The sequence below is a fragment of the Pleurodeles waltl genome, unplaced genomic scaffold (genome assembly GCF_031143425.1).
Source record: "Pleurodeles waltl isolate 20211129_DDA unplaced genomic scaffold, aPleWal1.hap1.20221129 scaffold_91, whole genome shotgun sequence".
NCBI classification, from domain to species: Eukaryota; Metazoa; Chordata; class Amphibia; order Caudata; family Salamandridae; genus Pleurodeles; species Pleurodeles waltl.
In genome coordinates this window covers 1,251,325-1,274,239 of record NW_027150403.1, presented here as the reverse complement: position 1 = coordinate 1,274,239, position 22,915 = coordinate 1,251,325, and the positions used below count along the sequence as shown (strand labels likewise).

Here is a 22,915-nt window from a genome sequence, read left to right as displayed (position 1 = left end):
CCAATATGCTCCGCCCACCTAACCAAGAAACCTAGTTTGAGCTTGTCTGCCTGTGTTGTTGCAGGGGCAGTGTCTTCTTTGCCCAAAAGGTGGCAGAAGAGCCTCACTTCAAACGATAGAATCAACTGCTTAAGTAGAAACCAGCATGGTAGTTACTGTCATAAAGTGCAGCTCTAACAGAAGGTGTGCCTGAGACGCCCCTTCCAGTAATACACAGAATTTTGATTGAGGGCCCAGCCGATGGGTTGGTGGATTTCTCCTCACATGCCACAGCAGCTTCCAAAGATAGTGGTGTGAGGAGCTGGCTCTGCAAGCAGAGCAAGATTTAAGGGAAGAAAATACACCTGTCAGAAGTGGGATTTGAACCCACGCCTCCATGAAGAGACCAGAAGGCTCAGCTTCACTGAAGATCAAGCTCTCTTGAGTCTGGCGCCTTAGACCACTCGGCCATCCTGACAGCTAAAACAGTGTGCAGGTCGGACTCTTCAATCTGCACTTGTTGATTTTGCCGCTTGCAATGTTCCTATCAAAGTCACACCTTTAAAGGCCCCACAATATAACATGGGCAAGAAAATAAAAAAAAACAGAACAAGAAACAATGCACATGCACGACCACCAAGGGATGCAGATAACTTTTTAGCGTCCTGCAATAGTAAAGCACGTTTTACACAGGTCACAAGTTTTTAAAGGTCATTTCTGTCTAAGTGTGCATTGAGAGAGACTGAGGTTTTAGGGAGCAAACACAAAAGCTGCTGCTGCCAAGTGTTTCTGCCCAGTCTCGAACTGGGGACCTTTCGCGTGTGAGGCAAACGTGATAACCACTACACTACAGAAACAATCTTGCTGGTTTGACTGAAGGAGCACAGTTCTCCTCATATGTTTGCTCGATTTCCTCTATACTTTATCAGCAGTTGCTCGGAATGCGAGGGGTAAGTGTGAAAATTGCAGCGGTGTCAGCCAGCATGCATACACTCTGACGTCCTGAAAAATCCCACAGCTGCGGGCAGAGACAGACAAATATCTGATGCCTAAATGCCAGGAAGGAGAGCCTGTGAAATCATCACACAGGGCGCACTGAGAGCAAGCAGGAAGGAAGCCAAGGCATTGTAATCCATTTTTCGCCTGAGGCAAAAAATATGTTTTGCGCAACAATGCTTCGAGTGGAATGAGAAATGTTGAGGGGTTGTGTATTTTGAGCAGGATTTGATTGTTTTCCGCTAAAATGGGCTCGTCGGAGATTTGAACCCGGGACCTCTCGCACCCTAAGCGAGAATCATACCCCTAGACCAACGAGCCTGGGCACAGAAATGCAACGGCTCCGACCCTGCTCGGAGGGTTGGTGACAGAGAGTGGGAGACTACATCCCAAAGCAAGAAACTGCACATGGTGCTCTCTTCTGCAGTACGACTAGAGTCATTTGCATGGTCTTCATCGAACATGACATAAAAAGCCTCTATCCTTTAGACATTTTGGCCCAGATTTACAAGAAAATGACTAAGCGCGACGCTGTGCCAAATTTGCAAGCCCCACGCGCCGTCATTTCCAAAATGCAGGGAAGCGCCGTATTCAGTAGAATACAGCGCACCCCTGTGCTTCCCCCTGCGCCAGCTCTAAATTAGCTGCTGAGCGCCAACGCAGCCGTTCTTGCACCATGGTACAAGGATGACTGCGTTGAGGGGGAAATTGTTTTTGTGCAGGAAGGGACACCTTCCTGCCCAAAAAAAAAATCTTCAATGGTGATTTGCTCTTACTTCTATGTGTGCTGCAGAATGCATCACACATAGAAAGAGCAAAAACAAGGAGAAATGAAAACATTTCTCCTCAGTGTGCCACTCTAACGACACCCCTGGGATGGCGTTGGATTTTGGCGCTGACGCAGATTTACGCCAACTCCTAAATCTGGAGCAGCATCAAAATGCTATGGTGTTGCTGTGGCACACTCCCAACAACACCCATTGCACGCCCCTTCCAGGGAACGCGCTGCGTGCTAAGGGGCCGTATTTACAAGGTGGTGTTAAGCCACAAAAAGTGGCTGAACGCCATCTTGTAAATACCGCGCAGTGCATAGTGCCACCGGGGCGTCACTAAAAGTGATGCTCCGGTGGCGATAGGGCCTTGTAAGTCTGGCACTTTATTTGCTCAAGGTGTGTGTTCTTGGTGAGGGCAGGAAAGCTATTTTCGCTCTCGTACCTTCCTTCCTTGGCTGGCTTGAATGCTGTAGGCTCAGGCTTCATTGCAAAGGTCAAACAGTGAGCAACTGACTGCCGTAAGCTGGCGCAACTCCTCTTGGTGAGCTGTGACAGATGCCCCAGGAGCGTAGTACCTCACGATGGTGAGGGATAGACACAGTCTCTTTTATCTCAGCTTGCCTGTCAGGTGAGGCAGGAAATGCAAATACTGTGAAAAAGCCCAGCGACTCGAACCAGGGACCTTTCGCATGTGAGGTGCCCATGATAACCACTACACTACACAAACAGACACACTTGCCGACTTGCTTCATGTGGCTATGCATTGTACTGTAACCACCACACTATGGAAACAGACACACCTGCTTGCTTTATGTGGCTATGCATTGGACTGGGATGCAAGGATGAGGGCCAATGTTCATGACGCTCAAAGCTGAGCCTTCCGGAACACGATCTCTTCCCTTGGAAGAAAGGAACTGGGATCACTTTCATTCCAAGAGGTGATTTCAGAACTGGACCCGAAATTACCATGGAGAAGCACTGTGCATTTAATGTTCCTACGAGCACTGCTGCTCCAGCACAGAAAAGCAGTTGCAAAGAAATCTCGCATACCTTCATGATGCTGAACCGTCTCGACGCCAGTATAAAGCATGTATTGCATTGCAACATGACATCTTACAAGAGTGAAAAGCATAAATACTCCTGTTTAAAACACAGACTGAACCTATAAAGGTAGGGGTTTGTCTGGCATTTGAACCGAGGTCCTCTCACACCTGAAGCAAGAATCATACCCCTATACCAACTAGACTGCCGCTGTATAGTCATTTGAAACATCTTCTGAAGCGTCTTTCCGAAAAGCAGGGCCATTTGGAGGCTCTCTCTCTCTAAGCGTGCCATAGCAATTGATGTTTTCTGTCAAGGATTTTTTGTTTGTCTCTAGCAAGGAAAGAGGTAGTCAAAATGCCCTGTGCCAGTGAGCTAACCTAGGGCACTGATGTGAAAAGCAGACCCTTTCTGGTAGTTGTAACCCGCTGCAAGTCATGGACCCTTGCACCTTAGACTTCCCAACTAGAAGCACTGAAGGGCCTGCTAGCTCTTGAGCCAGAGGAGCATGCCTCTTGGATTCAAGCACACTTGCTCGATCAGCGCTCGATAGGCTCGATCAGGCGAGATTTATATTAGTGGCTCATAGGCCTGAAACACTCACCTGGGAGACGCAGGGTGGCTGATTTCCCGGAATGGCCCTTGATGGGGAAATCACCTCCTTTCCGCCGCCTCATTTCAGAATTGTGTGCTAGTCGCAAGACAGTGTTCAGGGGTTCATGGGTACTGCCTACTCCCAGCTGCCTCTCTGTCTTCTTCATCTAAATTGCAAGTCACGAGGAGGCACCATTGCCAATATGCTCCGCCCACCTAACCAAGAAACCTAGTTTGAGCTTGTCTGCCTGTGTTGTTGCAGGGGCAGTGTCTTCTTTGCCCAAAAGGTGGCAGGAGAGCCTCACTTCAAACGATAGAATCAACTGCTTAAGTAGAAACCAGCATGGTAGTTACTATCATAAAGTGCAGCTCTAACAGAAGGTGTGCCTGAGACGCCCCTTCCAGTAATACACAGAATTTTGATTGAGGGCCCAGCCGATGGGTTGGTGGATTTCTCCTCACATGCCACAGCAGCTTCCAAAGATAGTGGTGTGAGGAGCTGGCTCTGCAAGCAGAGCAAGATTTAAGGGAAGAAAATACACCTGTCAGAAGTGGGATTTGAACCCACGCCTGCATGAAGAGACCAGAAGGCTCAGCTTCACTGAAGATCAAGCTCTCTTGAGTCTGGCGCCTTAGACCACTCGGCCATCCTGACAGCCAAAACAGTGTGCAGGTCGGACTCTTCAGTCTGCACTTGTTGATTTTGCCGCTTGCAATGTTCCTATCAAAGTCACAGCTTTAAAGGCCCCACAATATAACATGGCCAAGAAAAAAAAAAAAAACAGAACAAGAAACAATGCACATGCACGACCACCGAGGGATGCAGATAACTTTTTAGCGTCCTGCAATAGTAAAGCACGTTTTACACAGGTCACAAGTTTTTAAAGGTCATTTCTGTCTAAGTGTGCATTGAGAGAGACTGAGGTTTTAGGGAGCAAACACAAAAGCTGCTGCTGTCAAGTGTTTCTGCCCGGTCTCGAACCGGGGACCTTTCACATGTGAGGCGAACGTGATAACCACTACACTACAGAAACAAGCTTCTTTGCTTGACTGAAGGAGCACAGTTCCCCTCATATGTTTGCACGATTTCCTCTATACTTTATCAGCAGTTGCTCGGAATGCGAGGGGTAAGTGTGAAAATTGCAGCGGTGTCAGCCAGCATGCATACACTCAGACGTCCTGAAAAATCCCACAGCTGCGGGCAGAGACAGACAAATATCTGATGCCTAAATGCCAGGAAGGAGAGCCTGTGAAATCATCACACAGGGCGCACTGAGAGCAAGCAGGAAGGAAGCCAAGGCATTGTAATCCATTTTTCGCCTGAGGCAAAAAATATGTTTTGCGCAACAATGCTTCGAGTGGAATGAGAAATGTTGAGGGGTTGTGTATTTTGAGCAGGATTTGATTGTTTTCGGCTAAAATGGGCTCATCCGGGATTTGAACCCGGGACCTCTTGCACCCTAAGCGAGAATCATACCCCTAGACCAACGAGCCTGGGCACAGAAACGCAAGGGCTCCGACCCTGCTCGGAGGGTTGGTGACAGAGAGTGGGAGACTACATCCCAAAGCAAGAAACTGCACATGGTGCTCTCTTCTGCAGTACGACTAGAGTCATTTGCATGGTCTTCATCGAACATGACATAAAAAGCCTCTATCCTTTAGACATTTTGGCCCAGATTTACAAGAAAATGACTAAGCGCGATGCTGTGCCAAATTTGCAAGCCCCACGCGCCGTCATTTTCAAAATGCAGGGAAGCGCCGTATTTAGTAGAATACAGCGCACCCCTGTGCTTCCCCCTGCGCCAGCTCTAAATTAGCTGCTGAGCGCCAACGCAGCCGTTCTTGCACCATGGTACAATGATGACTGCGTTGAGGGGGAAATTGTTTTTGTGCAGGAAGGGACACCTTCCTGCCCAAAAAAAAAATCTTCAATGGTGATTTGCTCTTACTTCTATGTGTGCTGCAGAATGCATCACACATAGAAAGAGCAAAAACAAGGAGAAATTAAAACATTTCTCCTCAGTGTGCCACTCTAACGACACCCCTGGGATGGCGTTGGATTTTGGCGCTGACGCAGATTTACGCCAACTCCTAAATCTGGAGCAGCATCAAAATGCTATGGTGTTGCTGTGGTACACTCCCAACAACACCCATTGCACGCCCCTTCCAGGGAACGCGCTGCGTGCTAAGGGGCCGTATTTACAAGGTGGTGTTAAGCCACAAAAAGTGGCTGAACGCCATCTTGTAAATACCGCGCAGTGCATAGTGCCACCGGGGCGTCACTAAAAGTGATGCTCCGGTGGCGATAGGGCCTTGTAAGTATGGCACTTTATTTGCTCAAGGTGTGTGTTCTTGGTGAGGGCAGGAAAGCTATTTTCGCTCTCGTACCTTCCTTCATTGGCTGGCTTGAATGCTGTAGGCTCAGGCTTCATTGCAAAGGTCAAACAGTGAGCAACTGACTGCCGTAAGCTGGCGCAACTCCTCTTGGTGAGCTGTGACAGATGCCCCAGGAGCGTAGTACCTCACGATGGTGAGGGATAGACACAGTCTCTTTTATCTCAGCTTGCCTGTCAGGTGAGGCAGGAAATGCAAATACTGTGAAAAAGCCCAGCGACTCGAACCAGGGACCTTTCGCATGTGAGGTGCGCATGATAACCACTACACTACACAAACAGACACACTTGCCGGCTTGCTTCATGTGGCTATGCATTGTACTGGAACCACCACACTATGGAAACAGACACACCTGCTTGCTTTATGTGGCTATGCATTGTACTGGAACCACCACACTATGGAAACAGACACACCTGCTTGCTTTATGTGGCTATGCATTGGACTGGGATGCAAGGATGAGGGCCAATGTTCATGACGCTCAAAGCTGAGCCTTCCGGAACACGATCTCTTCCCTTGGAAGAAAGGAACTGGGATCACTTTCATTCCAAGAGGTGATTTCAGAACTGGACCCGAAATTACCATGGAGAAGCACTGTGCATTTAATGTTCCTACGAGCACTGCTGCTCCAGCACAGAAAAGCAGTTGCAAAGAAATCTCGCATACCTTCATGATGCTGAACCGTCTCGACGCCAGTATAAAGCATGTATTGCATTGCAACATGACATCTTACAAGAGTGAAAAGCATAAATACTCCTGTTTAAAACACAGACTGAACCTATAAAGGTAGGAGTTTGTCTGGGATTTGAACCGAGGTCCTCTCACACCCGAATCGAGAATCATACCCCTATACCAACTAGACTGCCGCTGCATAGTCATTTGAAACATCTTCTGAAGCGTCTTTCCGAAAAGCAGGGCCATTTGGAGGCTCTCTCTCTCTAAGCGTGCCATAGCAATTGATGTTTTCTGTCAAGGATTTTTTGTTTGTCTCTAGCAAGGCAAGAGGTAGTCAAAATGCCCTGTGCCAGTGAGCTGAACTAGGGCACTGATGTGAAAAGCAGACCCTTTCTGGTAGTTGTAACCCACTGCAAGTCATGGACCCTTGCACCTTAGACTTCCCAACCAGAAGCACTGAAGGGCCTGCTATCTCTTGAGCCAGAGGAGCATGCCTCTTGGATTCAAGCACACTTGCTCGATCAGGCTCGATCAGGCGAGATTTATATTAGTGGCTCATAGGCCTGAAACACTCACCTGGGAGACGCAGGGTGGCTGATTTCCCGGAATGGCCCTTGATGGGGAAATCACCTCCTTTCCGCCGCCTCATTTCAGAATTGTGTGCTAGTCGCAAGACAGTGTTCAGGGGTTCATGGGTACTGCCTACTCCCAGCTGCCTCTCTGTCTTCTTCATGTAAATTGCAAGTCACGAGGAGGCACCATTGCCAATATGCTCCGCCCACCTAACCAAGAAACCTAGTTTGAGCTTGTCTGCCTGTGTTGTTGCAGGGGCAGTGTCTTCTTTGCCCAAAAGGTGGCAGGAGAGCCTCACTTCAAACGATAGAATCAACTGCTTAAGTAGAAACCAGCATGGTAGTTACTGTCATAAAGTGCAGCTCTAACAGAAGGTGTGCCTGAGACGCCCCTTCCAGTAATACACAGAATTTTGATTGAGGGCCCAGCCGATGGGTTGGTGGATTTCTCCTCACATGACACAGCAGCTTCCAAAGATAGTGGTGTGAGGAGCTGGCTCTGCAAGCAGAGCAAGATTTAAGGGAAGAAAATACACCTGTCAGAAGTGGGATTTGAACCCACGCCTCCATGAAGAGACCAGAAGGCTCAGCTTCACTGAAGATCAAGCTCTCTTGAGTCTGGCGCCTTAGACCACTCGGCCATCCTGACAGCCAAAACAGTGTGCAGGTCGGACTCTTCAGTCTGCACTTGTTGATTTTGCCACTTGCAATGTTCCTATCAAAGTCACAGCTTTAAAGGCCCCACAATATAACATGGCCAAGAAAAAAAAAAAAAAACAGAACAAGAAACAATGCACATGCACGACCACCGAGGGATGCAGATAACGTTTTAGCGTCCTGCAATAGTAAAGCACGTTTTACACAGGTCACAAGTTTTTAAAGGTCATTTCTGTCTAAGTGTGCATTGAGAGAGACTGAGGTTTTAGGGAGCAAACACAAAAGCTGCTGCTGCCAAGTGTTTTTGCCCAGTCTCGAACCGGGGACTTTTCGCGTGTGAGGCGCATGTGATAACCACTACACTACAGAAACAAGCTTGCTGATTTGACTGAAGGAGCACAGTTCCCCTCATATGTTTGCACGATTTCCTCCATACTTTATCAGCAGTTGCTCGGAATGCGAGGGGTAAGTGTGAAAATTGCAGCGGTGTCGGCCAGCATGCATACACTCAGACGTCCTGAAAAATCCCACAGCTGCGGGCAGAGACAGACAAATATCTGATGCCTAAATGCCAGGAAGGAGAGCCTGTGAAATCATCACACAGGGCGCACTGAGAGCAAGCAGGAAGGAAGCCAAGGCATTGTAATCCATTTTTCGCCTGAGGCAAAAAATATGTTTTGCGCAACAATGCTTCGAGTGGAATGAGAAATGTTGAGGGGTTGTGTATTTTGAGCAGGATTTGATTGTTTTCCGCTAAAATGGGCTCGTCTGGGATTTGAACCCGGGACCTCTCGCACCCTAAGCGAGAATCATACCCCTAGACCAACGAGCCTGGGCACAGAAATGCAACGGCTCCGACCCTGCTCGGAGGGTTGGTGACAGAGAGTGGGAGACTACATCCCAAAGCAAGAAACTGCACATGGTGCTCTCTTCTGCAGTACGACTAGAGTCATTTGCATGGTCTTCATCGAACATGACATAAAAAGCCTCTATCCTTTAGACATTTTGGCCCAGATTTACAAGAAAATGACTAAGCGCGACGCTGTGCCAAATTTGCAAGCCCCACGCGCCGTCATTTTCAAAATGCAGGAAAGCGCCGTATTTAGTAGAATACAGCGCACCCCTGTGCTTCCCCCTGCGCCAGCTCTAAATTAGCTGCTGAGCGCCAACGCAGCCGTTCTTGCACCATGGTACAAGGATGACTGCGTTGAGGGGGAAATTGTTTTTGTGCAGGAAGGGACACCTTCCTGCCCAAAAAAAAAATCTTCAATGGTGATTTGCTCTTACTTCTATGTGTGCTGCAGAATGCATCACACATAGAAAGAGCAAAAACAAGGAGAAATGAAAACATTTCTCCTCAGTGCGCCACTCTAACGACACCCCTGGGATGGCGTTGGATTTTGGCGCTGACGCAGATTTACGCCAACTCCTAAATCTGGAGCAGCATCAAAATGCTATGGTGTTGCTGTGGCACACTCCCAACAACACCCATTGCACGCCCCTTCCAGGGAACGCGCTGCGTGCTAAGGGGCCGTATTTACAAGGTGGTGTTAAGCCACAAAAAGTGGCTGAACGCCATCTTGTAAATACCGCGCAGTGCATAGTGCCACCGTGGGTCACTAAAAGTGATGCTCCGGTGGCTATAGGGCCTTGTAAGTCTGGCACTTTATTTGCTCAAGGTGTGTGTTCTTGGTGAGGGCAGGAAAGCTATTTTCGCTCTCGTACCTTCCTTCCTTGGCTGGCTTGAATGCTGTAGGCTCAGGCTTCATTGCAAAGGTCAAACAGTGAGCAACTGACTGCCGTAAGCTGGCGCAACTCCTCTTGGTGAGCTGTGACAGATGCCCCAGGAGCGTAGTACCTCACGATGGTGAGGGATAGACACAGTCTCTTTTATCTCAGCTTGCCTGTCAGGTGAGGCAGGAAATGCAAATACTGTGAAAAAGCCCAGCGACTCGAACCAGGGACCTTTCGCATGTGAGGTGCGCATGATAACCACTACACTACACAAACAGACACACTTGCCGGCTTGCTTCATGTGGCTATGCATTGTACTGGAACCACCACACTATGGAAACAGACACACCTGCTTGCTTTATGTGGCTATGCATTGTACTGGAACCACCACACTATGGAAACAGACACACCTGCTTGCTTTATGTGGCTATGCATTGGACTGGGATGCAAGGATGAGGGCCAATGTTCATGACGCTCAAAGCTGAGCCTTCCGGAACACGATCTCTTCCCTTGGAAGAAAGGAACTGGGATCACTTTCATTCCAAGAGGTGATTTCAGAACTGGACCCGAAATTACCATGGAGAAGCACTGTGCATTTAATGTTCCTACGAGCACTGCTGCTCCAGCACAGAAAAGCAGTTGCAAAGAAATCTCGCATACCTTCATGATGCTGAACCGTCTCGACGCCAGTATAAAGCATGTATTGCATTGCAACATGACATCTTACAAGAGTGAAAAGCATAAATACTCCTGTTTAAAACACAGACTGAACCTATAAAGGTAGGAGTTTGTCTGGGATTTGAACCGAGGTCCTCTCACACCCGAATCGAGAATCATACCCCTATACCAACTAGACTGCCGCTGCATAGTCATTTGAAACATCTTCTGAAGCGTCTTTCCGAAAAGCAGGGCCATTTGGAGGCTCTCTCTCTCTAAGCGTGCCATAGCAATTGATGTTTTCTGTCAAGGATTTTTTGTTTGTCTCTAGCAAGGCAAGAGGTAGTCAAAATGCCCTGTGCCAGTGAGCTGAACTAGGGCACTGATGTGAAAAGCAGACCCTTTCTGGTAGTTGTAACCCGCTGCAAGTCATGGACCCTTGCACCTTAGACTTCCCAACCAGAAGCACTGAAGGGCCTGCTATCTCTTGAGCCAGAGGAGCATGCCTCTTGGATTCAAGCACACTTGCTCGATCAGGCTCGATCAGGCGAGATTTATATTAGTGGCTCATAGGCCTGAAACACTCACCTGGGAGACGCAGGGTGGCTGATTTCCCGGAATGGCCCTTGATGGGGAAATCACCTCCTTTCCGCCGCCTCATTTCAGAATTGTGTGCTAGTCGCAAGACAGTGTTCAGGGGTTCATGGGTACTGCCTACTCCCAGCTGCCTCTCTGTCTTCTTCATGTAAATTGCAAGTCACGAGGAGGCACCATTGCCAATATGCTCCACCCACCTAACCAAGAAACCTAGTTTGAGCTTGTCTGCCTGTGTTGTTGCAGGGGCAGTGTCTTCTTTGCCCAAAAGGTGGCAGGAGAGCCTCACTTCAAACGATAGAATCAACTGCTTAAGTAGAAACCAGCATGGTAGTTACTGTCATAAAGTGCAGCTCTAACAGAAGGTGTGCCTGAGACGCCCCTTCCAGTAATACACAGAATTTTGATTGAGGGCCCAGCCGATGGGTTGGTGGATTTCTCCTCACATGACACAGCAGCTTCCAAAGATAGTGGTGTGAGGAGCTGGCTCTGCAAGCAGAGCAAGATTTAAGGGAAGAAAATACACCTGTCAGAAGTGGGATTTGAACCCACGCCTCCATGAAGAGACCAGAAGGCTCAGCTTCACTGAAGATCAAGCTCTCTTGAGTCTGGCGCCTTAGACCACTCGGCCATCCTGACAGCCAAAACAGTGTGCAGGTCGGACTCTTCAGTCTGCACTTGTTGATTTTGCCACTTGCAATGTTCCTATCAAAGTCACAGCTTTAAAGGCCCCACAATATAACATGGCCAAGAAAAAAAAAAAAAAACAGAACAAGAAACAATGCACATGCACGACCACCGAGGGATGCAGATAACGTTTTAGCGTCCTGCAATAGTAAAGCACGTTTTACACAGGTCACAAGTTTTTAAAGGTCATTTCTGTCTAAGTGTGCATTGAGAGAGACTGAGGTTTTAGGGAGCAAACACAAAAGCTGCTGCTGCCAAGTGTTTTTGCCCAGTCTCGAACCGGGGACTTTTCGCGTGTGAGGCGCACGTGATAACCACTACACTACAGAAACAAGCTTGCTGATTTGACTGAAGGAGCACAGTTCCCCTCATATGTTTGCACGATTTCCTCCATACTTTATCAGCAGTTGCTCGGAATGCGAGGGGTAAGTGTGAAAATTGCAGCGGTGTCGGCCAGCATGCATACACTCAGACGTCCTGAAAAATCCCACAGCTGCGGGCAGAGACAGACAAATATCTGATGCCTAAATGCCAGGAAGGAGAGCCTGTGAAATCATCACACAGGGCGCACTGAGAGCAAGCAGGAAGGAAGCCAAGGCATTGTAATCCATTTTTCGCCTGAGGCAAAAAATATGTTTTGCGCAACAATGCTTCGAGTGGAATGAGAAATGTTGAGGGGTTGTGTATTTTGAGCAGGATTTGATTGTTTTCCGCTAAAATGGGCTCGTCTGGGATTTGAACCCGGGACCTCTCGCACCCTAAGCGAGAATCATACCCCTAGACCAACGAGCCTGGGCACAGAAATGCAACGGCTCCGACCCTGCTCGGAGGGTTGGTGACAGAGAGTGGGAGACTACATCCCAAAGCAAGAAACTGCACATGGTGCTCTCTTCTGCAGTACGACTAGAGTCATTTGCATGGTCTTCATCGAACATGACATAAAAAGCCTCTATCCTTTAGACATTTTGGCCCAGATTTACAAGAAAATGACTAAGCGCGACGCTGTGCCAAATTTGCAAGCCCCACGCGCCGTCATTTTCAAAATGCAGGAAAGCGCCGTATTTAGTAGAATACAGCGCACCCCTGTGCTTCCCCCTGCGCCAGCTCTAAATTAGCTGCTGAGCGCCAACGCAGCCGTTCTTGCACCATGGTACAAGGATGACTGCGTTGAGGGGGAAATTGTTTTTGTGCAGGAAGGGACACCTTCCTGCCCAAAAAAAAAATCTTCAATGGTGATTTGCTCTTACTTCTATGTGTGCTGCAGAATGCATCACACATAGAAAGAGCAAAAACAAGGAGAAATGAAAACATTTCTCCTCAGTGTGCCACTCTAACGACACCCCTGGGATGGCGTTGGATTTTGGCGCTGACGCAGATTTACGCCAACTCCTAAATCTGGAGCAGCATCAAAATGCTATGGTGTTGCTGTGGCACACTCCCAACAACACCCATTGCACGCCCCTTCCAGGGAACGCGCTGCGTGCTAAGGGGCCGTATTTACAAGGTGGTGTTAAGCCACAAAAAGTGGCTGAACGCCATCTTGTAATTACCGCGCAGTGCATAGTGCCACCGGGGCGTCACTAAAAGTGATGCTCCGGTGGCGATAGGGCCTTGTAAGTCTGGCACTTTATTTGCTCAAGGTGTGTGTTCTTGGTGAGGGCAGGAAAGCTATTTTCGCTCTCGTACCTTCCTTCATTGGCTGGCTTGAATGCTGTAGGCTCAGGCTTCATTGCAAAGGTCAAACAGTGAGCAACTGACTGCCGTAAGCTGGCGCAACTCCTCTTGGTGAGCTGTGACAGATGCCCCAGGAGCGTAGTACCTCACGATGGTGAGGGATAGACACAGTCTCTTTTATCTCAGCTTGCCTGTCAGGTGAGGCAGGAAATGCAAATACTGTGAAAAAGCCCAGCGACTCGAACCAGGGACCTTTCGCATGTGAGGTGCGCATGATAACCACTACACTACACAAACAGACACACTTGCCGGCTTGCTTCATGTGGCTATGCATTGTACTGGAACCACCACACTATGGAAACAGACACACCTGCTTGCTTTATGTGGCTATGCATTGGACTGGGATGCAAGGATGAGGGCCAATGTTCATGACGCTCAAAGCTGAGCCTTCCGGAACACGATCTCTTCCCTTGGAAGAAAGGAACTGGGATCACTTTCATTCCAAGAGGTGATTTCAGAACTGGACCCGAAATTACCATGGAGAAGCACTGTGCATTTAATGTTCCTACGAGCACTGCTGCTCCAGCACAGAAAAGCAGTTGCAAAGAAATCTCGCATACCTTCATGATGCTGAACCGTCTCGACGCCAGTATAAAGCATGTATTGCATTGCAACATGACATCTTAAAAGAGTGAAAAGCAGAAATACTCCTGTTTAAAACACAGACTGAACCTATAAAGGTAGGAGTTTGTCTGGGATTTGAACCGAGGTCCTCTCACACCCGAAGCGAGAATCATACCCCTATACCAACTAGACTGCTGCTGCATAGTCATTTGAAACATCTTCTGAAGCGTCTTTCCGAAAAGCAGGGCCATTTGGAGGCTCTCTCTCTCTAAGCGTGCCATAGCAATTGATGTTTTCTGTCAAGGATTTTTTGTTTGTCTCTAGCAAGGCAAGAGGTAGTCAAAATGCCCTGTGCCAGTGAGCTGAACTAGGGCACTGATGTGAAAAGCAGACCCTTTCTGGTAGTTGTAACCCGCTGCAAGTCATGGACCCTTGCACCTTAGACTTCCCAACCAGAAGCACTGAAGGGCCTGCTAGCTCTTGAGCCAGAGGAGCATGCCTCTTGGATTCAAGCACACTTGCTCGATCAGCGCTTGATCAGGCGAGATTTATATTAGTGGCTCATAGGCCTGAAACACTCACCTGGGAGACGCAGGGTGGCTGATTTCCCGGAATGGCCCTTGATGGGGAAATCACCTCCTTTCCGCCGCCTCATTTCAGAATTGTGTTCTAGTCGCAAGACAGTGTTCAGGGGTTCATGGGTACTGTCTACTCCCAGCTGCCTCTCTGTCTTCTTCATGTAAATTGCAAGTCACGAGGAGGCACCATTGCCAATATGCTCCGCCCACCTAACCAAGAAACCTAGTTTGAGCTTGTCTGCCTGTGTTGTTGCAGGGGCAGTGTCTTCTTTGCCCAAAAGGTGGCAGGAGAGCCTCACTTCAAACGATAGAATCAACTGCTTAAGTAGAAACCAGCATGGTAGTTACTGTCATAAAGTGCAGCTCTAACAGAAGGTGTGCCTGAGACGCCCCTTCCAGTAATACACAGAATTTTGATTGAGGGCCCAGCCGATGGGTTGGTGGATTTCTCCTCACATGCCACAGCAGCTTCCAAAGATAGTGGTGTGAGGAGCTGGCTCTGCAAGCAGAGCAAGATTTAAGGGAAGAAAATACACCTGTCAGAAGTGGGATTTGAACCCACGCCTCCATGAAGAGACCAGAAGGCTCAGCTTCACTGAAGATCAAGCTCTCTTGAGTCTGGCGCCTTAGACCACTCGGCCATCCTGACAGCCAAAACAGTGTGCAGGTCGGACTCTTCAGTCTGCACTTGTTGATTTTGCCGCTTGCAATGTTCCTATCAAAGTCACAGCTTTAAAGGCCCCACAATATAACATGGCCAAGAAAAAAAAAAAAAAACAGAACAAGAAACAATGCACATGCACGACCACCGAGGGATGCAGATAACTTTTTAGCGTCCTGCAATAGTAAAGCACGTTTTACACAGGTCACAAGTTTTTAAAGGTCATTTCTGTCTAAGTGTGCATTGAGAGAGACTGAGGTTTTAGGGAGCAAACACAAAAGCTGCTGCTGCCAAGTGTTTCTGCCCGGTCTCGAACCGGGGACCTTTCGCGTGTGAGGCAAACGTGATAACCACTACACTACAGAAACAAGCTTGCTGGTTTGACTGAAGGAGCACAGTTCCCCTCATATGTTTGCACGATTTCCTCTATACTTTATCAGCAGTTGCTCGGAATGCGAGGGGTAAGTGTGAAAATTGCAGCGGTGTCAGCCAGCATGCATACACTCAGACGTCCTGAAAAATCCCACAGCTGCGGCCAGAGACAGACAAATATCTGATGCCTAAATGCCAGGAAGGAGAGCCTGTGAAATCATCACACAGGGCGCACTGAGAGCAAGCAGGAAGGAAGCCAAGGCATTGTAATCCATTTTTCGCCTGAGGCAAAAAATATGTTTTGCGCAACAATGCTTCGAGTGGAATGAGAAATGTTGAGGGGTTGTGTATTTTGAGCAGGATTTGATTGTTTTCCGCTAAAATGGGCTCATCCGGGATTTGAACCCGGGACCTCTCGCACCCTAAGCGAGAATCATACCCCTAGACCAACGAGCCTGGGCACAGAAACGCAACGGCTCCGACCCTGCTCGGAGGGTTGGTGACAGAGAGTGGGAGACTACATCCCAAAGCAAGAAACTGCACATGGTGCTCTCTTCTGCAGTACGACTAGAGTCATTTGCATGGTCTTCATCGAACATGACATAAAAAGCCTCTATCCTTTAGACATTTTGGCCCAGATTTACAAGAAAATGACTAAGCGCGACGCTGTGCCAAATTTGCAAGCCCCACGCGCCGTCATTTTCAAAATGCAGGGAAGCGCCGTATTTAGTAGAATACAGCGCACCCCTGTGCTTCCCCCTGCGCCAGCTCTAAATTAGCTGCTGAGCGCCAACGCAGCCGTTCTTGCACCATGGTACAATGATAACTGCGTTGAGGGGGAAATTGTTTTTGTGCAGGAAGGGACACCTTCCTGCCCAAAAAAAAAATCTTCAATGGTGATTTGCTCTTACTTCTATGTGTGCTGCAGAATGCATCACACATAGAAAGAGCAAAAACAAGGAGAAATGAAAACATTTCTCCTCAGTGTGCCACTCTAACGACACCCCTGGGATGGCGTTGGATTTTGGCGCTGACGCAGATTTACGCCAACTCCTAAATCTGGAGCAGCATCAAAATGCTATGGTGTTGCTGTGGCACACTCCCAACAACACCCATTGCACGCCCCTTCCAGGGAACGCGCTGCGTGCTAAGGGGCCGTATTTACAAGGTGGTGTTAAGCCACAAAAAGTGGCTGAACGCCATCTTGTAATTACCGCGCAGTGCATAGTGCCACCGGGGCGTCACTAAAAGTGATGCTCCGGTGGCGATAGGGCCTTGTAAGTCTGGCACTTTATTTGCTCAAGGTGTGTGTTCTTGGTGAGGGCAGGAAAGCTATTTTCGCTCTCGTACCTTCCTTCATTGGCTGGCTTGAATGCTGTAGGCTCAGGCTTCATTGCAAAGGTCAAACAGTGAGCAACTGACTGCCGTAAGCTGGCGCAACTCCTCTTGGTGAGCTGTGACAGATGCCCCAGGAGCGTAGTACCTCACGATGGTGAGGGATAGACACAGTCTCTTTTATCTCAGCTTGCCTGTCAGGTGAGGCAGGAAATGCAAATACTGTGAAAAAGCCCAGCGACTCGAACCAGGGACCTTTCGCATGTGAGGTGCGCATGATAACCACTACACTACACAAACAGACACACTTGCCGGCTTGCTTCATGTGGCTATGCATTGTACTGGAACCACCACACTATGGAAACAGACACACCTGCTTGCTTTATGTGGCTATGCATTGTACTGGAACCACCACACTATGGAAACAGACACACCTGCTTGCTTTATGTGGCTATGCATTGGACTGGGATGCAAGGATGAGGGCCAATGTTCATGACGCTCAAAGCTGAGCCTTCCGGAACACGATCTCTTCCCTTGGAAGAAAGGAACTGGGATCACTTTCATTCCAAGAGGTGATTTCAGAACTGGACCCGAAATTACCATGGAGAAGCACTGTGCATTTAATGTTCCTACGAGCACTGCTGCTCCAGCACAGAAAAGCAGTTGCAAAGAAATCTCGCATACCTTCATGATGCTGAACCGTCTCGACGCCAGTATAAAGCATGTATTGCATTGCAACATGACATCTTACAAGAGTGAAAAGCAGAAATACTCCTGTTTAAAACACAGACTGAACCTATAAAGGTAGGAGTTTGTCTGGGATTTGAACCGAGGTCCTCTCACACCCGAAGCGAGAATCATACCCCTATACCAACTAGACTGCCGCTGCATAGTCATTTGAAACATCTTCTGAAGCGTCTTTCCGAAAAGCAGGGCCATTTGGAGGCTCTCTCTCTCTAAGCGTGCCATAGCAATTGATGTTTTCTGTCAAGGATTTTTTGTTTGTCTCTAGCAAGGCAAGAGGTAGTCAAAATGCCCTGTGCCAGTGAGCTGAACTAGGGCACTGATGTGAAAAGCAGACCCTTTCTGGTAGTTGTAACCCGCTGCAAGTCATGGACCCTTGCACCTTAGACTTCCCAACCAGAAGCACTGAAGGACCTGCTAGCTCTTCAGCCAGAGGAGCATGCCTCTTGGATTCAAGCACACTTGCTCGATCAGCGCTCGATCAGGCGAGATTTATATTAGTGGCTCATAGGCCTGAAACACTCACCTGGGAGACGCAGGGTGGCTGATTTCCCAGAATGGCCCTTGATGGGGAAATCACCTCCTTTCCCCCGCCTCATTTCAGAATTGTGTGCTAGTCGCAAGACAGTGTTCAGGGGTTCATGGGTACTGCCTACTCCCAGCTGCCTCTCTGTCTTCTTCATGTAAATTGCAAGTCACGAGGAGGCACCATTGCCAATATGCTCCGCCCACTTAACCAAGAAACCTAGTTTGAGCTTGTCTGCCTGTGTTGTTGCAGGGGCAGTGTCTTCTTTGCCCAAAAGGTGGCAGGAGAGCCTCACTTCAAACGATAGAATCAACTGCTTAAGTAGAAACCAGCATGGTAGTTACTGTCATAAAGTGCAGCTCTAACAGAAGGTGTGCCTGAGACGCCCCTTCCAGTAATACACAGAATTTTGATTGAGGGCCCAGCCGATGGGTTGGTGGATTTCTCCTCACATGCCACAGCAGCTTCCAAAGATAGTGGTGTGAGGAGCTGGCTCTGCAAGCAGAGCAAGATTTAAGGGAAGAAAATACACCTGTCAGAAGTGGGATTTGAACCCACGCCTCCATGAAGAGACCAGAAGGCTCAGCTTCACTGAAGATCAAGCTCTCTTGAGTCTGGCGCCTTAGACCACTCGGCCATCCTGACAGCCAAAACAGTGTGCAGGTCGGACTCTTCAGTCTGCACTTGTTGATTTTGCCGCTTGCAATGTTCCTATCAAAGTCACAGCTTTAAAGGCCCCACAATATAACATGGCCAAGAACAAAAAAAAAAAAACAGAACAAGAAACAATGCACATGCACGACCACCGAGGGATGCAGATTACTTTTTAGCGTCCTGCAATAGTAAAGCACGTTTTACACAGGTCACAAGTTTTTAAAGGTCATTTCTGTCTAAGTGTGCATTGAGAGAGACTGAGGTTTTAGGAAGCAAACACAAAAGCTGCTGCAGCCAAGTGTTTCTGCCCGGTCTCAAACCGGGGACTTTTCGCGTGTGAGGCGAACGTGATAACCACTACACTACAGAAACAAGCTTGCTGATTTGACTGAAGGAGCACAGTTCCCCTCATATGTTTGCACGATTTCCTCTATACTTTATCAGCAGTTGCTCGGAATGCGAGGGGTAAGTGTGAAAATTGCAGCGGTGTCGGCCAGCATGCATACACTCAGACGTCCTGAAAAATCCCACAGCTGCGGGCAGAGACAGACAAATATCTGATGCCTAAATGCCAGGAAGGAGAGCCTGTGAAATCATCACACAGGGCGCACTGAGAGCAAGCAGGAAGGAAGCCAAGGCATTGTAATCCATTTTTCGCCTGAGGCAAAAAATATGTTTTGCGCAACAATGCTTCGAGTGGAATGAGAAATGTTGAGGGGTTGTGTATTTTGAGCAGGATTTGATTGTTTTCCGCTAAAATGGGCTCGTCCGGGATTTGAACCCGGGACCTCTCGCACCCTAAGCGAGAATCATACCCCTAGACCAACGAGCCTGGGCACAGGAATGCAACGGCTCCGACCCTGCTCGGAGGATTGGTGACAGAGAGTGGGAGACTACATCCCAAAGCAAGAAACTGCACATGGTGCTCTCTTCTGCAGTACGACTAGAGTCATTTGCATGGTCTTCATCGAACATGACATAAAAAGCCTCTATCCTTTAGACATTTTGGCCCAGATTTACAAGAAAATGACTAAGCGCGACGCTGTGCCAAATTTGCAAGCCCCACGTGCCGTCATTTTCAAAATGCAGGAAAGCGCCGTATTTAGTAGTATACAGCGCACCCCTGTGCTTCCCCCTGCGCCAGCTCTAAATTAGCTGCTGAGCGCCAACGCAGCCGTTCTTGCACCATGGTACAAGGATGACTGCGTTGAGGGGGACATTGTTTTTGTGCAGGAAGGGACACCTTCCTGCCCAAAAAAAAAATCTTCAATGGTGATTTCCTCTTACTTCTATGTGTGCTGCAGAATGCATCACACATAGAAAGAGCAAAAACAAGGAGAAATTAAAACATTTCTCCTCAGTGCGCCACTCTAACGACACCCCTGGGATGGCGTTGGATTTTGGCGCTGACGCAGATTTACGCCAACTCCTAAATCTGGAGCAGCATCAAAATGCTATGGTGTTGCTGTGGCACACTCCCAACAACACCCATTGCACGCCCCTTCCAGGGAACGCGCTGCGTGCTAAGGGGCCGTATTTACAAGGTGGTGTTAAGCCACAAAAAGTGGCTGAACGCCATCTTGTAAATACCGCGCAGTGCATAGTGCCACCGGGGCGTCACTAAAAGTGATGCTCCGGTGGCGACAGGGCCTTGTAAGTCTGGCACTTTATTTGCTCAAGGTGTGTGTTCTTGGTGAGGGCAGGAAAGCTATTTTCGCTCTCGTACCTTCCTTCCTTGGCTGGCTTGAATGCTGTAGGCTCAGGCTTCATTGCAAAGGTCAAACAGTGAGCAACTGACTGCCGTAAGCTGGCGCAACTCCTCTTGGTGAGCTGTGACAGATGCCCCAGGAGCGTAGTACCTCACGATGGTGAGGGATAGACACAGTCTCTTTTATCTCAGCTTGCCTGTCAGGTGAGGCAGGAAATGCAAATACTGTGAAAAAGCCCAGCGACTCGAACCAGGAACCTTTCGCATGTGAGGTGCGCATGATAACCACTACACTACACAAGCAGACACACTTGCCGGCTTGCTTCATGTGGCTATGCATTGTACTGGAACCACCACACTATGGAAACAGACACACCTGCTTGCTTTATGTGGCTATGCATTGGACTGGGATGCAAGGATGAGGGCCAATGTTCATGACGCTCAAAGCTGAGCCTTCCGGAACACGATCTCTTCCCTTGGAAGAAAGGAACTGGGATCACTTTCATTCCAAGAGGTGATTTCAGAACTGGACCCGAAATTACCATGGAGAAGCACTGTGCATTTAATGTTCCTACGAGCACTGCTGCTCCAGCACAGAAAAGCAGTTGCAAAGAAATCTCGCATACCTTCATGATGCTAAACCGTCTCGACGCCAGTATAAAGCATGTATTGCATTGCAACATGACATCTTACAAGAGTGAAAAGCAGAAATACTCCTGTTTAAAACACAGACTGAACCTATAAAGGTAGGGGTTTGTCTGGGATTTGAACCGAGGTCCTCTCACACCCGAAGCGAGAATCATACCCCTATACCAACTAGACTGCCACTGCATAGTCATTTGAAACATCTTCTGAAGCGTCTTTCAGAAAAGCAGGGCCATTTGGAGGCTCTCTCTCTCTAAGCGTGCCATAGCAATTGATGTTTTCTGTCAAGGATTTTTTGTTTGTCTCTAGCAAGGCAAGAGGTAGTCAAAATGCCCTGTGCCAGTGAGCTGAACTAGGGCACTGATGTGAAAAGCAGACCCTTTCTGGTAGTTGTAACCCGCTGCAAGTCATGGACCCTTGCACCTTAGACTTCCCAACCAGAAGCACTGAAGGGCCTGCTAGCTCTTGAGCCAGAGGAGCATGCCTCTTGGATTCAAGCACACTTGCTCGATCAGCGCTCGATCAGGCTTGATCAGGCAAGATTTATATTAATGGCTCATAGGCCTGAAACACTCACCTGGGAGACGCAGGGTGGCTGATTTCCCGGAATGGCCCTTGATGGGGAAATCACCTCCTTTCCCCCGCCTCATTTCAGAATTGTGTGCTAGTCGCAAGACAGTGTTCAGGGGTTCATGGGTACTGCCTACTCCCAGCTGCCTCTCTGTCTTCTTCATGTAAATTGCAAGTCACGAGGAGGCACCATTGGCAATATGCTCCACCCACTTAACCAAGAAACCTAGTTTGAGCTTGTCTGCCTGTGTTGTTGCAGGGGCAGTGTCTTCTTTGCCCAAAAGGTGGCAGGAGAGCCTCACTTCAAACGATAGAATCAACTGCTTAAGTAGAAACCAGCATGGTAGTTACTGTCATAAAGTGCAGCTCTAACAGAAGGTGTGCCTGAGACGCCCCTTCCAGTAATACACAGAATTTTGATTGAGGGCCCAGCCGATGGGTTGGTGTATTTCTCCTCACATGCCACAGCAGCTTCCAAAGATAGTGGTGTGAGGAGCTGGCTCTGCAAGCAGAGCAAGATTTAAGGGAAGAAAATACACCTGTCAGAAGTGGGATTTGAACCCACGCCTCCATGAAGAGACCAGAAGGCTCAGCTTCACTGAAGATCAAGCTCTCTTGAGTCTGGCGCCTTAGACCACTCGGCCATCCTGACAGCCAAAACTGTGTGCAGGTCGGACTCTTCAGTCTGCACTTGTTGATTTTGCCGCTTGCAATGTTCCTATCAAAGTCACAGCTTTAAAGGCCCCACAATATAACATGGCCAAGAAAAAAAAAAAAAAACAGAACAAGAAACAATGCACATGCACGACCACCGAGGGATGCAGATAACTTTTTAGCGTCCTGCAATAGTAAAGCACGTTTTACACAGGTCACAAGTTTTTAAAGGTCATTTCTGTCTAAGTGTGCATTGAGAGAGACTGAGGTTTTAGGGAGCAAACACAAAAGCTGCTGCTGCCAAGTGTTTCTGCCCGGTCTCAAACCGGGGACTTTTCGCGTGTGAGGCGAACGTGATAACCACTACACTACAGAAACAAGCTTGCTGATTTGACTGAAGGAGCACAGTTCCCCTCATATGTTTGCACGATTTCCTCTATACTTTATCAGCAGTTGCTCGGAATGCGAGGGGTAAGTGTGAAAATTGCAGCGGTGTCGGCCAGCATGCATACACTCAGACGTCCTGAAAAATCCCACAGCTGCGGGCAGAGACAGACAAATATCTGATGCCTAAATGCCAGGAAGGAGAGCCTGTGAAATCATCACACAGGGCGCACTGAGAGCAAGCAGGAAGGAAGCCAAGGCATTGTAATCCATTTTTCGCCTGAGGCAAAAAATATGTTTTGCGCAACAATGCTTCGAGTGGAATGAGAAATGTTGAGGGGTTGTGTATTTTGAGCAGGATTTGATTGTTTTCCGCTAAAATGGGCTCGTACGGGATTTGAACCCGGGACCTCTCGCACCCTAAGCGAGAATCATA

The 22,915-nt window shown here is 48.5% G+C and overlaps 16 non-coding genes across 16 annotated transcripts; all 16 read right to left on the bottom strand.

The window, feature by feature from the left end:
- Window positions 1-345: 345 nt before the first annotated feature.
- On the bottom strand, window positions 346-457 carry TRNAL-CAA (transfer RNA leucine (anticodon CAA)). Its single transcript has 2 exons — window positions 420-457; window positions 346-391 (listed from the first exon to the last, which is right to left on the bottom strand). It is a non-coding gene; the product is annotated as a tRNA-Leu (tRNA).
- Window positions 458-763: 306 nt separating this feature from the next.
- On the bottom strand, window positions 764-836 carry TRNAV-CAC (transfer RNA valine (anticodon CAC)). Its single transcript has one exon. It is a non-coding gene; the product is annotated as a tRNA-Val (tRNA).
- A 3,508-nt stretch (window positions 837-4,344) lies between these two features.
- Window positions 4,345-4,417, bottom strand: TRNAV-CAC (transfer RNA valine (anticodon CAC)). The gene has a single exon. It is a non-coding gene; the product is annotated as a tRNA-Val (tRNA).
- A 388-nt stretch (window positions 4,418-4,805) lies between these two features.
- On the bottom strand, window positions 4,806-4,877 carry TRNAP-AGG (transfer RNA proline (anticodon AGG)). The gene has a single exon. It is a non-coding gene; the product is annotated as a tRNA-Pro (tRNA).
- Window positions 4,878-7,558: 2,681 nt separating this feature from the next.
- Window positions 7,559-7,670, bottom strand: TRNAL-CAA (transfer RNA leucine (anticodon CAA)). The gene is made up of 2 exons: window positions 7,633-7,670; window positions 7,559-7,604 (listed from the first exon to the last, which is right to left on the bottom strand). It is a non-coding gene; the product is annotated as a tRNA-Leu (tRNA).
- Window positions 7,671-8,438: 768 nt separating this feature from the next.
- TRNAP-AGG (transfer RNA proline (anticodon AGG)) lies at window positions 8,439-8,510 on the bottom strand. The gene has a single exon. It is a non-coding gene; the product is annotated as a tRNA-Pro (tRNA).
- Window positions 8,511-11,190: 2,680 nt separating this feature from the next.
- On the bottom strand, window positions 11,191-11,302 carry TRNAL-CAA (transfer RNA leucine (anticodon CAA)). Its single transcript has 2 exons — window positions 11,265-11,302; window positions 11,191-11,236 (listed from the first exon to the last, which is right to left on the bottom strand). It is a non-coding gene; the product is annotated as a tRNA-Leu (tRNA).
- A 768-nt stretch (window positions 11,303-12,070) lies between these two features.
- On the bottom strand, window positions 12,071-12,142 carry TRNAP-AGG (transfer RNA proline (anticodon AGG)). The gene has a single exon. It is a non-coding gene; the product is annotated as a tRNA-Pro (tRNA).
- Window positions 12,143-14,763: 2,621 nt separating this feature from the next.
- Window positions 14,764-14,875, bottom strand: TRNAL-CAA (transfer RNA leucine (anticodon CAA)). Its single transcript has 2 exons — window positions 14,838-14,875; window positions 14,764-14,809 (listed from the first exon to the last, which is right to left on the bottom strand). It is a non-coding gene; the product is annotated as a tRNA-Leu (tRNA).
- A 307-nt stretch (window positions 14,876-15,182) lies between these two features.
- Window positions 15,183-15,255, bottom strand: TRNAV-CAC (transfer RNA valine (anticodon CAC)). The gene has a single exon. It is a non-coding gene; the product is annotated as a tRNA-Val (tRNA).
- A 388-nt stretch (window positions 15,256-15,643) lies between these two features.
- Window positions 15,644-15,715, bottom strand: TRNAP-AGG (transfer RNA proline (anticodon AGG)). The gene has a single exon. It is a non-coding gene; the product is annotated as a tRNA-Pro (tRNA).
- Window positions 15,716-18,397: 2,682 nt separating this feature from the next.
- TRNAL-CAA (transfer RNA leucine (anticodon CAA)) lies at window positions 18,398-18,509 on the bottom strand. The gene is made up of 2 exons: window positions 18,472-18,509; window positions 18,398-18,443 (listed from the first exon to the last, which is right to left on the bottom strand). It is a non-coding gene; the product is annotated as a tRNA-Leu (tRNA).
- Window positions 18,510-18,817: 308 nt separating this feature from the next.
- TRNAV-CAC (transfer RNA valine (anticodon CAC)) lies at window positions 18,818-18,890 on the bottom strand. The gene has a single exon. It is a non-coding gene; the product is annotated as a tRNA-Val (tRNA).
- Window positions 18,891-19,278: 388 nt separating this feature from the next.
- Window positions 19,279-19,350, bottom strand: TRNAP-AGG (transfer RNA proline (anticodon AGG)). Its single transcript has one exon. It is a non-coding gene; the product is annotated as a tRNA-Pro (tRNA).
- Window positions 19,351-21,981: 2,631 nt separating this feature from the next.
- Window positions 21,982-22,093, bottom strand: TRNAL-CAA (transfer RNA leucine (anticodon CAA)). The gene is made up of 2 exons: window positions 22,056-22,093; window positions 21,982-22,027 (listed from the first exon to the last, which is right to left on the bottom strand). It is a non-coding gene; the product is annotated as a tRNA-Leu (tRNA).
- Window positions 22,094-22,400: 307 nt separating this feature from the next.
- On the bottom strand, window positions 22,401-22,473 carry TRNAV-CAC (transfer RNA valine (anticodon CAC)). The gene has a single exon. It is a non-coding gene; the product is annotated as a tRNA-Val (tRNA).
- Window positions 22,474-22,915: the final 442 nt, after the last annotated feature.